This window comes from Uloborus diversus, chromosome 4 (assembly GCF_026930045.1).
Source record: "Uloborus diversus isolate 005 chromosome 4, Udiv.v.3.1, whole genome shotgun sequence".
Taxonomy (NCBI): Eukaryota; Metazoa; Arthropoda; class Arachnida; order Araneae; family Uloboridae; genus Uloborus; species Uloborus diversus.
The window spans coordinates 3,881,450-3,895,105 of record NC_072734.1 but is presented as its reverse complement, the minus strand read 5'-3'; positions in this window follow the sequence as shown (position 1 = coordinate 3,895,105).

Below are 13,656 nucleotides of genomic sequence, written 5' to 3'. Positions count from 1 at the left end.
TGGCAACACTGCATTGCACCTCTATATAGATTGATTGATATCCATGCCCCCCCCCCCCCTCCATTCATTGAAAAAATCACAAGTTTGAGTTTGCGAATGTCAATAAAATATAAATGTTTTACCTTAATTTGAAGTAACATTTGTGCAAACAATTTTATCCAATCTGTCTTAAACTTAAAAAAAAAAAAAAAACTGATAATAAAAGTATCTCTTTTTACTTTTTACACCTTTTCGTTTCCAAAACGAACTAAGATCAACACTTTTCAGAAACAGGAGGACATCTTTTGGAAAATTATTTTCTTTTTTAAATTTAAACCTGGGAGGATGAAAAACACTGAGCACAAAAACTTAAAAAATAAATGAAATGCAAAAATTTGAAAATTTATAAACTTGGCGATGAATGAAAAAATTGAAAAAATACTAACCGAGGTGGGAGGAGAAAGCTTCTGAAATTGAACTTGTTTCTTTTTATTATTTTTTTTAATTTGTGAGCTTTTTTTTTTTTTTTTTGAATTCTGAACAATTAGTTTTATGTAGTAAGTTTTAAATTATGATACTGACGGCCGTTTTATTATTAATAGCATTTTTTCTTTTAAATACTCATCGCCCCCTACCGTCTTTCAAGAATTTATCGCCCCCCCCCCCCTGAAGAGCCAAATTATCCCAGGTTGAAAAACATTGGATTATAGTCAGTCATGGTAACTTTGATCTCTTTTACTTAGGGGTTATCCACAAATGATGTCACACTTTGTGAGAGGAAGGGGTTTCGTGAAATTATGACAACGGGGACGGATGGGGTAACCAGAAGTGTGACAGCACGCATACTTAAAAATAAATTGTTTATGAAAAATTGCGTGACATGGAATGAAGGGGCTGGGAGAGGTTGAACTAATAAGGGACACTCTGTGACAAGGGGGGGGGGAGCGGGTATAAAATGTTGGAAAAAAAGTGTGGCATCATGGATGTGCAGCCCTTTACCTCTTATTATGGATCTGATTTGCGCATGCTCCTGGGGAGGATGGGAGGAGGGGTGCACATCATTTTTGTTTAAAGAAACTAAAATGTAGAGATTTAGCCAAAGAGGGGAAGGCAGTAGCAAGGTCCCTGAACCTATTTGTTTCTTAGTCGGTTGCCAATGGTTTTCTAAAACTGCGTTTTTGGAACTTCAATTTCGTCCGGGAAAATGTTCCTAAACCAATTCCTATTGGGAATTCCAAATGATATTATGAATTCTTTATGTTTATTTTAATATATTTGGCTTTAATTAAATCCCGGATTTCATTCATTGTGCAATGTCACAAATGCTAAATTCAATTATTGTAACATATTTCCCGGATCTTAGACACGTGCGTGCCTTACGTCATGAAATGACGAAGTTCCTTTTTCGTTTGATTGGCCACCGTTCTAACATCGGGAAATGCGCATCTGAAATGCATATCTAAAAATCCATGCAAATGACTCTAGCTGACTATATACAGTAAAACCCCTCCTAACGGACACACCTCAAATACGGACACCCCTCTTAAATTTTTAATTCCCCGATAAGGCAAATAACATTATTAAACCCCTGTCCAGCGGACACCCCCTCTTTTGCAGACAAAAAAAATGTGTTCCGTTATTGTCCGCATTAGAGTGATTTTACTGTATGTTGTTTCGGTAGCTCAGAAGCTCTCTCTTTTTTAAGGAGTCGAATTTTTAGTTTCTTGGTCAGCCGAGTCGGCTGATTGTTGTCATGCTCTCTATTAAGCAATTTAAAAATGTAAACTGAGTCAGCAAACCTTAAGTTTAATTTAATGGAACCTCGATTATGGTTTTGCATGTTTACTAAATTATCTATGCTTCGAGAGAATTTATTTTCCAGTTTCATATTTCATATGTAAATAGCTCCCCAAGGATATCATTATATTATATCACCATGGGGGAAATAAAAAAAAAATAATTTCACCCACACATATTGTTTTCTGCAAAAGACTCCAATTACACTATGCAACTCAAAAAGTCACTAACTAAATTAGTCATCGGTGAGATAACTTCATTTGATCTAATCTCATTGCACAATAGTTCCCCCTAATACAATCTTAGGTCGTCTAAAATCAAGCGTATAAATTGTGGCATTTGACAATTGCTATTCTAATTCCTTTGAGACTTTCCTTCGATTGATACTGTCCTTTAAGTGAGGCTTCCCCATGACTGAAAATTGCTTCTACATTCGAATTAAGTCATTGCCTGTTTAGTGATATTTTGTAGTTGAAATGGTAACCCTAACTGCAGTGTATTAACCCTTAACTCCAGTCGATAGAGTTCATTTTGTTGACCATTCTTTCGTTTCTTCATTTCCCTGAAATGAGTTTTACCAGTAAAACTGTTAAGTTACCGGATCAAGTTCAGCCTCGTAACAATAAAGCCTTTCCGTGGATGTTAAACATTACCTAAACATAGTATTCGCAACTCCAGAGCTCGAATACGCTACCTTGCAGTGATTAACAATACTAAAGAAAAAGGTAAAACATTCCGTTCCACGTGTTTTCTTTGGAGAAAATTACAGGCTTCAGAGAGTTCATGATGTAATGTAATTTCAGAGGAATAGAAAAGAAAGTTTCCCACAAACACGATGAAATATTACTGTCATTTATTAAGCTTCAAAACAAGTTATAAGTTACGACATGCGTTTGTTTTACCTTTTTCATCCGCCATTAGACATTGGCTGAAGCGCCCCCTATAGTTTATTGGAGTTGCGAATTGAATTATCATGCAGTGGCGCTGGTTTCATTGTTGAAACACGCGGGTTACTCGATCATTGGCTATTATTTATATGAGGATTATAATGAGAATAAATACTTAGCCTAAGAAAAAATATATACTTCAAACTATGCACGACAAACTGTGGTTTCCTCCCTGAAAACAAAATGGAATTATCCTGCATAGAACGCCACTGCTCCCTGGTATACAAATTGTATTATGCATGCGATTTGTCTTTTGGGTAACTCAATGAATCGGAAAAGAATTTCATGTCAAAGGTAAAATTCTCTCCCCCCCCCCCCCTTTTATTTTGAGAATAAGGATTTTTCCCCTCTAGCTCTGTTTCTTGCGAGTTTTTTTTTTTTTTTTTTTAATGATTTCTAGAAACATTTTTCTACATTTCTGACCAATTGTTAAAAAAATTTCAAGGAAAGAAAAAAAAAATCCTTTTTTTTGAGCAATCACGATTGCTTATTGCTTTCACTTGACTGTTTTGATGTGCTATCATTTTATTTTCCCGCCAGCACCCTCTGCAGTATCACCGTCGACCGGCTCCTCACCATGCTGCTCCCATAGCGAAAACCGTCTCCAAGTTGCATCCATGCCCTACACACACGCGCATACATACACAACTACACACACATACACACACACGCACACATACGCACACACACTAACACATACACACACATACACCTACACACAAGTACCCACACATCACATTCCAGGTTGCGTCAATATCCTACACTTACACGCATACATACACGCACGTACACACACACATACATACGCCTACACACACATACACAAACTCATACGCACACACAAACACATACACACACAAACACATACACACACACAAACACATACACACACACAAACACACACTCAAACACATACACACACACGCATACATACAGACACCTACACATACACACACACCTGCACACAACTATCCTAACACATATGCCTAGACACATACACATTCTCCCCCCCCCCCCGCACACAAACTCATACATACAACTACTCACACACTCATACCTGCACACAAACATAAACACACATGCCTACATACACATACACATGTCCCCTATACACAAAACACATACCCCCTCTCCCCCCCCCCACACGCCTACATACACACACACACTCGTGATTGCGAAAAACATAATTTGAATTCAAGAGGTCAAAATTCAAATTATTTTTTTTTCTTTTTAATTAATCGAAATGCCGCCCCCTTATTGCTGCGTCCGTGGCGAGAACCACTCCTGCCAACCCCTTGGTACGCTACTGAGCAACAATAAGGAATGAAATAAACGATTCAATTTTTATCACCACATCTGGATGTACGCAGTGAACATTGGCGAAATTCAAAAACTAGTTGTCGCCAAACTCTTTTCTCTGATGCATCACCAACCCCCTTTTTACATATAAGGGGCAAAATTTGATGGGTTACTATCCGTTCTATGAGTTTCAGAATGCGCCTACAATAAACTATTTTGATGATCTAGTTTACGAAAAAATTTAGTTCTTTGCAATTCATCACTGAAATCGGCGTTCGTCGAAACATGTAGATCGTAGATATTCTCATTCGATGAATGAAACGATGATAGTGGAGTTATTGAGCGAAGGGAAAGAAAAAATGACTCTTTTTCTGTCCAATAAATCTTTTCGCTTAAAGAATTGCAACCACGTTTTGAAACGTGGTTTTTCAATTCTCTGAAAAATAACCTTTTTTTCCCCTCGATTGTCTACTATACATATGATTACTCCGTGTACCTATATTTGTGTTATGTTTTTGTATCATATTTTTTCAAACATGTCAGTCGATATTGTTCAGATTACAGTCGGACGACCTCCATATATCGAAGTAGCAAATTGCCGGAAAAAAATTCGATATATAGAAATTTCGATATATAGAAACAATCTTATTTTATTCTAAAAATCCCCTAACACATTAAAATTATAGTTAATTTTCGTGTATGAAACCCGATTTCTAATTTATACGAGCATCGGATAAAATGAAAATTAATAATTTAAAAAAACAGATATTGCATTTTTGCGCCTTTATTCATCTTCATTCTTCAGCAATTGAACTTGATCTGCATCATTAGGGGACTTTCTTTTTCACAATGTAATCGAGAGAAGAAAAAAAAAATTAATCTACTTGAATCATTTTTATTGCAGCTAAAAAGACTAGGAATGATAATCAACAGACAAAAGGGATATCTTGAAACTAATTTTACAATGTTACTGGTTATCAGATTTGAAACAAACTTGAGAGAATTTAAAGAGAATTAAACGAAAGAGAAAATCAGAACGAAACAACGACCTAACTACACATCCCTCAACCTTAGAATCCTTATGAATTTAGTAGCAAATTTTAGTGAACATAATTTTTCTCCCCTAACCTTAATTTTTCACGAAAAAAATAGTCTAAAGTGGAAAAAAATTTACGAATGTCTCGAAAAAAAAATTGATGTATAGAGATTTTTTCGATATATAGAAACAATTTTTCTATGTAATGAACGTAGAAACTTGCTGGGATTTCGATATATAGAAAATTTCGATATGTGGAAGTTCGATATATGGAGGTTCGACTGCATTTTATTAAAACTAGACATCGAACAAAAAAGACATCAATAAATCGTAATATTTAAAAAACATTTCATTTGACATGAAGCAATCAATCAATACACTTAAAAATGGGGGAAGAAATATGCGTTCACAAGGCATAGAAGGCCACATAGACTAAATCATCAATTTGTTTTACATAACATTAAAAACTAAAGTCTTGTGGCCCATATCATGACCCATTTATTATGAAGGAAGCATTGGAACGAAACAGTCCTGGAAGATTTAAATGCAACGAGAAATGAAAATGCTCTGTATAAAACGGAAACTTGGGGTGAAATTCAAGGTTTTTTTTTACTTATAATTAACCGTAAGAAAATATTGAACACATACACTCATGTAAGAAAAAGAAGTTATAATTCTCGACAGTTATTTGATGTTATGAATTTGCAAATTCGATTAAACTTCAGCTAAGGCGAGAAGCTAGTTTAAACCTTTAATGGAGTTGTGTAAGCAATGCACAACACTGATGAAGTAGAATTTTCAAATACATAATAGCAATTTTTCATTGAATCGAGAGGTTTAATTTTATTTTTCCAAAAACATAAATTGATTGCAAAAGAATGTCGGGTAAAGTGAAGTGACAGATTGTTTTCACCAGTTTGCAGCGCTATCTATCTGTCAATGTTTAAACTATGTTATTAAACAGGTAATTGATTCCAGTTAGAAAATAGTTACTTCTAAGGATCTGGTTTGTGATAAAGCAATCCATTTTAAAAATTTGATATTCTCGTTGTTGTGTTTTGTGGTAGATCAAAAAAGATTTTTTAATTATAAAATGACAAAATTCCTGTTATTAACATTCAAATTAATTGAAACCTTTCGATGTTCCGTTCAATATTTATTTATTTGATATTAGGAAAGATTAATTTTAAGTGTTAAGTATACGATGTGTCAGGTGCATGCGAGGAAAGTGAATAGGTCGAAGGGAAACAGTTTATATCAATTATTTATTCATTTATTTATTAAATCAATTGCTTAATCACTCAATAATTAACTCATTCACACACTCAATCATTTGTTCATTAATTATTTCAACTATTGTCTTATTCATTCACCCATTTATCAATTTATAAATTTGTTCATTCACTCATTAACTTATTTTGGTGTCCCCTACTTTTCACCTACTCGAAATTTCCTTGTTACTTGTTTTTCCCTTTTGGGATTTTTAGGTATTTTATGTCGGCGAAATGACGGGAATTGGGAAAATTTGGAAAATGAAACTTTGCGTCGGCAAAATGGACAAAAATATTTTCTTCTATTCTAAGTCATATGTGTCTTTCACTTTAATTTTATTTTCTTTCCTTTTAACGGCTAAAAATATCATATTTTCATACAGACCACAGTGAACCTTCAGTAAGTCGAACATTGATGAGCCGAAAACTTCAACAAGCCAAACTGAATCGTTATTTCCGGCTGAATGAATGGTGAATTAATGTCATTTATTTTCGATAAGCCGAATTTCGTTCAGTCGAAATATTTGATAAACCGAATTTTATTTCGTGATCGTCGTTTATGATATTCCTTGCTAACGTAACTCCATAATTCGTAGTCGTTTTTAACCCTCAAATATTATAAACAAAAAATGGCATCAAAAAGCGTCTGGATGAAGCGTCTGGATGAAAAGCGTCTGGATGAAAAGCGTCTGGTTTAACATAAATTTACAAATAGTGAAGCTTTTCTACAAAAGAAAATGAATATTCAATCAAACACGGATTTTATGGAATTTGTTGCAGTTGAAAACGGAATTTAAGTAAAGTGAGTACCTAACAGCTGAAGACATTTTATCGCGCATGAGGGAAAATAGCGGAAACGTTTCTGATGTCACCGACTTCTCGTTTATATATATATATATTTTTTTTTTTTTACAAAATAGCTTTTTTTTATTGAGCAATCATGATTGCTTATTGTCCTCACTTGACCTCCTTGATGCTGTGGTTCCTTTTTCAGCTTGGACCAGGGGCCTCTGCAGCACCACCGCCCACCGTCCTCTGCAGGCGGCGCAGCTGCTCCGGTCCCGAGCTATCCGCTTCTCCTGGTCGGAAGCGTCCATGTCCTACACTCACGCACGCTCACACACTCACACACATACACACACATACACTCACATACGCCTACGTGCATACACACAGGTCTACGCATAAACACAAGCCTACACACTTACACACACAACTATGCACACGTAACCGCCCAGTAGGAGAGGCAGGCTTGGGGGGGGGGGGGGACAGGAGCCGTTTCCAGAAACAATAACTCCAAAGAGTCTCCACGAGTCCTGTCGCAACTCGTGATTGCGAAAAACATAATTTGAATTCAAAATTTCAGAATTCAAATTAATTTTCTTTCTTTTTTTTTTTTTTTTTTTTGAAAGTAAAAACTTATGTTCCAGCTCAAAAATTCAATTTATTTTCCAACTTTTACAAAATCATGAACTTGTATAGTAATTATATTACATGTTAATTGTGTCAAGTAGATATATAATCTCCTTGACACAATTAACAGTATATTATTCTATGAATTTTCGCTCATATTATAAATTTAACGAGTTTCAGTGGTATTATTTAATTTTCTTTTATAATTTTGTTTTCGTTTTCAATGAGCCGAATTTTCGATAGCTCGATTTGTTTTCTCTTTCCCTGCTACTTCGACTTATCAAAGTTTCCCTATATGCACCTTTAATTGCCCTTTTAGTATTACGGGGCATTGATAAGAATTCGGTGCAGGGGACGCCAGATTTTGAAGCAGAAAAATACTAAATTTAATCTGAGTCAATGGTACCAAGCGTACATGATATTGCAAGCACTCGCTAAATGCTGCAAAATACTGTGCCGTCTAAGTGGGACCTAATTGAGTTAAAGATATCAGTACCCTGGCAAGTTATTAACGATTCATTTTCGTATTTACATTATATATGACTGTAAAATCATCAAATCCTCGTACACATAATACGGAATATCACTGATCGAGTAACGCTCTGTCGTCATCAACAATGAAACTCGCGCCACGGCTTGAAAATTTGATAATATTTTTTGGTAATGTTTGACATCCAGGGAAAGGCTTCATTTTGACAGCGCTGAACGGATCCGGTCACTTAACTGTAAACTGTTACTGGTAAGACTTATTTTAGGAGAATGGAGAAACGTAAAAAGAAAACACCCCCGAGTTGTTATCAGTCCCAGAGAAGCAGCAGTGAAGCGGCATGGCGCAACCAGACTTAAAATTAAAATAATGATACTTATTTTTGTTTTTAATGAAGTTTTGTAACTTGTGATTAGTCGAAGACCAGCTTTTTTCTTTTTATTGTCAATGCTATTAACTTACTCTGACACTATCCACTTATAAACTACGATGGTTATTCTGTTTTTTTTTTTTTTAATTATTAATTTAAGGTTATAATTATTGAAGTAAAAAACGTGCCTTTGGGCAAAGCGGGTACAGGATTTAATCATATATTTATTTCAAACTAGCCGCCTGCGGCGACCAGCTGGTTCGTCTTCTTACGCCATTCACCTTTCTATGCAAGCAGCCACCTAAGGCGGCTGTTTGGCTAACTTGTAATTTACCTTTTTACTTCAAGTTTGACGCCTTCGGCGACTGTTTAAATAAATTTGGCAGCAGTATTAATCAATCCATTTCTATCTTTTTTTGTGCCATTCCCGTTTTGACGCCGAGATTGCCGCCTCCGGCGGCTATCTACCTTCACGATCTATCTCTAAATTTTCTTATCCATCTCTATTTATTTCAACATCCCCGCTCATTTTGTAATAAAAACAAAGATCACTCAAAAAAACCAGTTTTTTTTATTTAAGTAGAGCAAAAAAAAAGTTGTCTCCAAAATTCCCCATAGTGTGCAAAAAGTAACAAAGTAAAGCAAGTGACAAAGAAAAAAAAATCTCGCTGTTTTTATTGAATTAAAAGCACACAAATATGTAATGTAACGTAATATAGATACAGCAAAACTTCCAGCTTGGGGGGGGGAAAGAAATAAATGTAATCATTAAATAAAACAAAAAAAGTGAAGAAAAAAAGCAAGCGCTGCCGGAAAAACACGTAATCATCACGTTATAAAATGCAGAAGTAAGCTATACAGTAAAAAAAAAAAAAGATTAACATTCTTTGCGATTAAGATTCCGTCGTAAATATCGAATCGAAATCCAAGAAGTGACGTCAGAGGTATAAAAGATTGAAGAACGCTTTTTTCGACCGATGCGTGGAAAGAAATGATGTGTTCAGCATTAAAAAAATTGTAAAAAAAAAACTATTGTGTATTTTTAAGAACTTTTTTCTTCTGAAGAGGGCGAAATGTTTTTACTATTACCAACTTAAATTTTAGAAATGAGGCTTTGATACTTCTCGCAGGATGATATTAGAAAAATATAAAACCCAGGAAAAAATGCAAATTGAAGGTTTTTTCAAAAATTCATAAAAAATACAAAAATTGCTCAATCTTCAAAATTGTTTCATTCATCATATTTAAAATTAAATTTTCAACACTACAGTACAAAACATATTTGTGTGGTGCAATTGGTTCGGGGTCTGTGAGGTAAAAAGTACTAAAAAGTGCAAAAAAAACACATAAAACATTAAATAACTTTTTTTCTAATTCAAAATTCAAAAATCGAAGCCCGAGGTGCACATCGTCGGCAGAAACTGTACCTGTATACCAAATTTCATCTTTCTAGGCCTTACCGTTTTCCCGGGAAGCGCGCCACACACACACACACAAACATCTTATTTTATTATATGTATAGATTTCTTGATTCGAGTGCTGACTTAGATTTTCTCTTTCAATAGGATACGTACAACTTTAAAAAGTTATTTCTTAGAATGGCACAATTAATTAGTCTATTAATTAACTCTGTTATTTCTTTATGCTTTATAAACAAATGTACTGACTTGAAATTGGATAAGTACAACTGTTTTATATTTTTTTTATCTAATGGCAGGTAGTTAGTAAACTATTTTAATCATTTATAACTTCATATTTGATTGGCAAATGTACCAAACCACAATTAGTTAAGCTTACCCGCTTTGGGCTCAATGGTAGGGCAAAGCGGGTTTTTCACATGTTTTTTAGTTTGATAATAAATAAATATTGGGTTTGAAATAAAAAAATCACTTTTTATTTTGAAGTTCAAGAGGACCCTGCTAGGAAATTAAACCGAAATTGTTACGATTAAAATCCAAAAACTACAATTTTCGAGCGTTCTTCGAAAACCTCCAAGCTTTGGGCCACCCTCCCCTATATAGTAATTCATTTTTCATTTTCGGAAAAATAGTTGCAGTTTTCCCTGTTTCAAAGAATTTCTCCAGTGAGAGGGGGAACGAAATTTTAGTGCCGGTGAAAGGAGAATAAACCAACATTTATTTATTGACTTATTGATTCATTTATTGTTTCATTTACTTCTTCGGCAGAAAAACTTCGTTTATTGCACGTTTTGAAATTAAGTATAAAGCTTCCGGATACAGGACAAAATGTCTGCCTTTCCCATGGAATATCTTGTTATAGCACTCATTTACATCACAACTGAATTACTTTATTTTATTACATTTAACCAGCATTGTCAACGCTTAAGCAATATCGGGTAATCAGGAGCACTAATTTGGGGTACAAAAGAACTTCGATTACGTAATGTCTTGTGCAGCATGATATTCATTGAAAATAAGATTACATCATTTAGTCTTTTCTAATTCAAAAACTAGTTTTGCTTACAAAAGAAAAAGTTGAAACTCAATACTAACCACTCGTAAGCCTATAATTGGTACAGTTTGATAGAAGACGACTTGCACTTATTCCTAACTTATATTTTTGTCTTCAAATAAATTGCTGAACGAAACTTAAAATAATTATAATAATAATAATAATATTGAAGTTACGTTATTGCATTGACCTTGGGACCATAAAATCTGTTCAATGAAACATCATCGCACTGTCTCGTTTTAGAGTTTTAAGGAATTGAAATTTTGTTTATTTTAACTTTTCAGCTTCAGAGTGTATTGGAGATGCAACGTCGGTGTTTCAAGTTATCGATGTTAAAAGTTTAACCATCGATGTTATCAATACACCAGCAAAAAAATATCGATGTTCTAAAATATTTATTTTGTTTAAATACATTTTGATACAAAGTAAATTCACATCCGGTACTTATTAATTAAAAGCTAAGTTTTTGTACTAAATTTACCCATTTGCAGACGTGATGAATATAATCTTTTTGTACAATTTCTACTTAGAATTATGCTATTATTTTTAGCCATAATAATGCGCAAAATGGCAAACTATTTATGTATATATTTTATTTCGTTTTAACTATTCCACAAAAAAAAAAAAAAATGAAAATAAAAAATCACAAATTGGGTCGTCTCCCTTGAAGTTCCCTTATCATTATTTTGAAAGTCGTTTACGCTCTTTTGTTGTTTATTCAAATATTATAGTGCAGTTGGATAGAGTCATTTAGGTATATTTTTATTATTTCTCTAGTGGTTCTTTTTTTTTTTTTTCTGTTTCTTTGAAAGTATGAATTCTTGACTGCGAAAAGTGTGAGTTGAATTTCTCAGAAACAAATTCAAATTAACGTTTTTTCACTGCTTCATTTTGTCTTCAAGAATATTGACTATTTTGAAGGATATTCTTTTTGAATCATGAAAATTGACGCAAGGAAGAAAACTATTTCGTTGAACATTTGATCTCCTGAAAGAAATAATATCTCTCAGTCACTCTTAACTTAAATTACAAAAAATATCTTCCTTCTTTTTGTAGAAACAAGAAAATAAACGGCGTTTCGTGTTGTGTCATTGTTTACTAAAAGGAAAAAAATCACTCTACACGTGAGACCCTCACGTGCAGCTCATCACGTGCAAGCGAAAATTTCGCAAAATCCGAGAAACACGTGTTGACAGGGTCTCGTGACTTTGAGGTCCCGATCGAAGATATTTATCGCCAAACTTTGAGCCAAATTTATCACTACCAAAAGACGTATGCCTCCAAGTTTCTGGAATGATATTTCAAAAACAATGTGATAACCAAATGCAGAAACAAAGTCATACAAAAAAGAGAAAAAAAAAGTTAAGCTTGCTTTTGGATCGGTCAATGTTGTTATGATATTAATGACCCTAAAGACCACCGTGAAGATATTACAGCATCAAATCAAACTTCGGATGAAACGAAAAAATAACATGCTTTTATAAATATTTTCAAACTTTTACTTTTTATTTAAGATATGTATCAGGCTCAATACACGCAATCGAGTCGTGCTCGATGACGACAATGAATTTGTTTAGTTCTTTTGCAAGATATCGACTCCCAAAATACGAATGAAACCTTATTAGTCCTTATTAGTTCTTATTGAATTAACCTTCTAGTCCAGTCATATTAGACATTAAAATCGCAAAACACGATGTAGTTCTGATTTTTTAATATGTTGTTTGGGTCGTTTAGGGTAGTGTAAATCTAAGTTTGCAATATTCCAAATCTGTGCGCGCTGCGTAATTCGCAAAAAACTGCGAAAATTTCGGACTTTTTTTAGTTTCTCCTTTTTAACTCCTAAAGTATGCAACTTTTGACTCTAAATGTCAATACCCGTTTTAAAGTGCACTAAATTTTGAACAATTTAAGTTGAAATGGTGCTCTGTACGACCAATAGTTTAGGAGATATCTTACTTCAAAAACTGGTCATTTTTTGCAAAAGAAAAAATGGAAAAATTATGCTTCGATCATATTTCAGGTCACTCATTGACATAAATTCCTACTGTACAAGAAACAATCTGGAAATGCTGTTTCAGTAAATTTAATTATCTTTCATTTAAGCTCAAAACAAGGTCTGTAGATTCAATAGTTCTTTTACAATCGCAAAACAAACAAATAATTAGAAAATTGATTTTTAAAAGAATGAGACAAAACACTTCTCAAGATAATATGGAAGACCATTCTAAGAAAGAGGGCGAAGAATTAATTAATTAGCTTTCATTTATGCCCAAAACTAAGTCTGTAGATTCAATAGTTCTTTTACAATCTCAAAACAATTAAATAATCGGAAAAATCGATTTTTTAAGAAATAACACAAACCCCTTCCCAAGATAGTATAGAAGACCTTATTCCGGAAAAGGGTTCAAAGAATGATATAATAAGACTCTAATGTGTGTTTATTTAAGTTTTTTGTGTTGGAAAAACACGCCGATTATTGAAAAGAAAAATAGGCCAGTAGTTGTCAGCCCTCTGCAGGTAACGCAAACATTCCTTCCCCTGCGTATCTATACCTTTCAAATTGATGAATTTTCAGCCGTATTCCG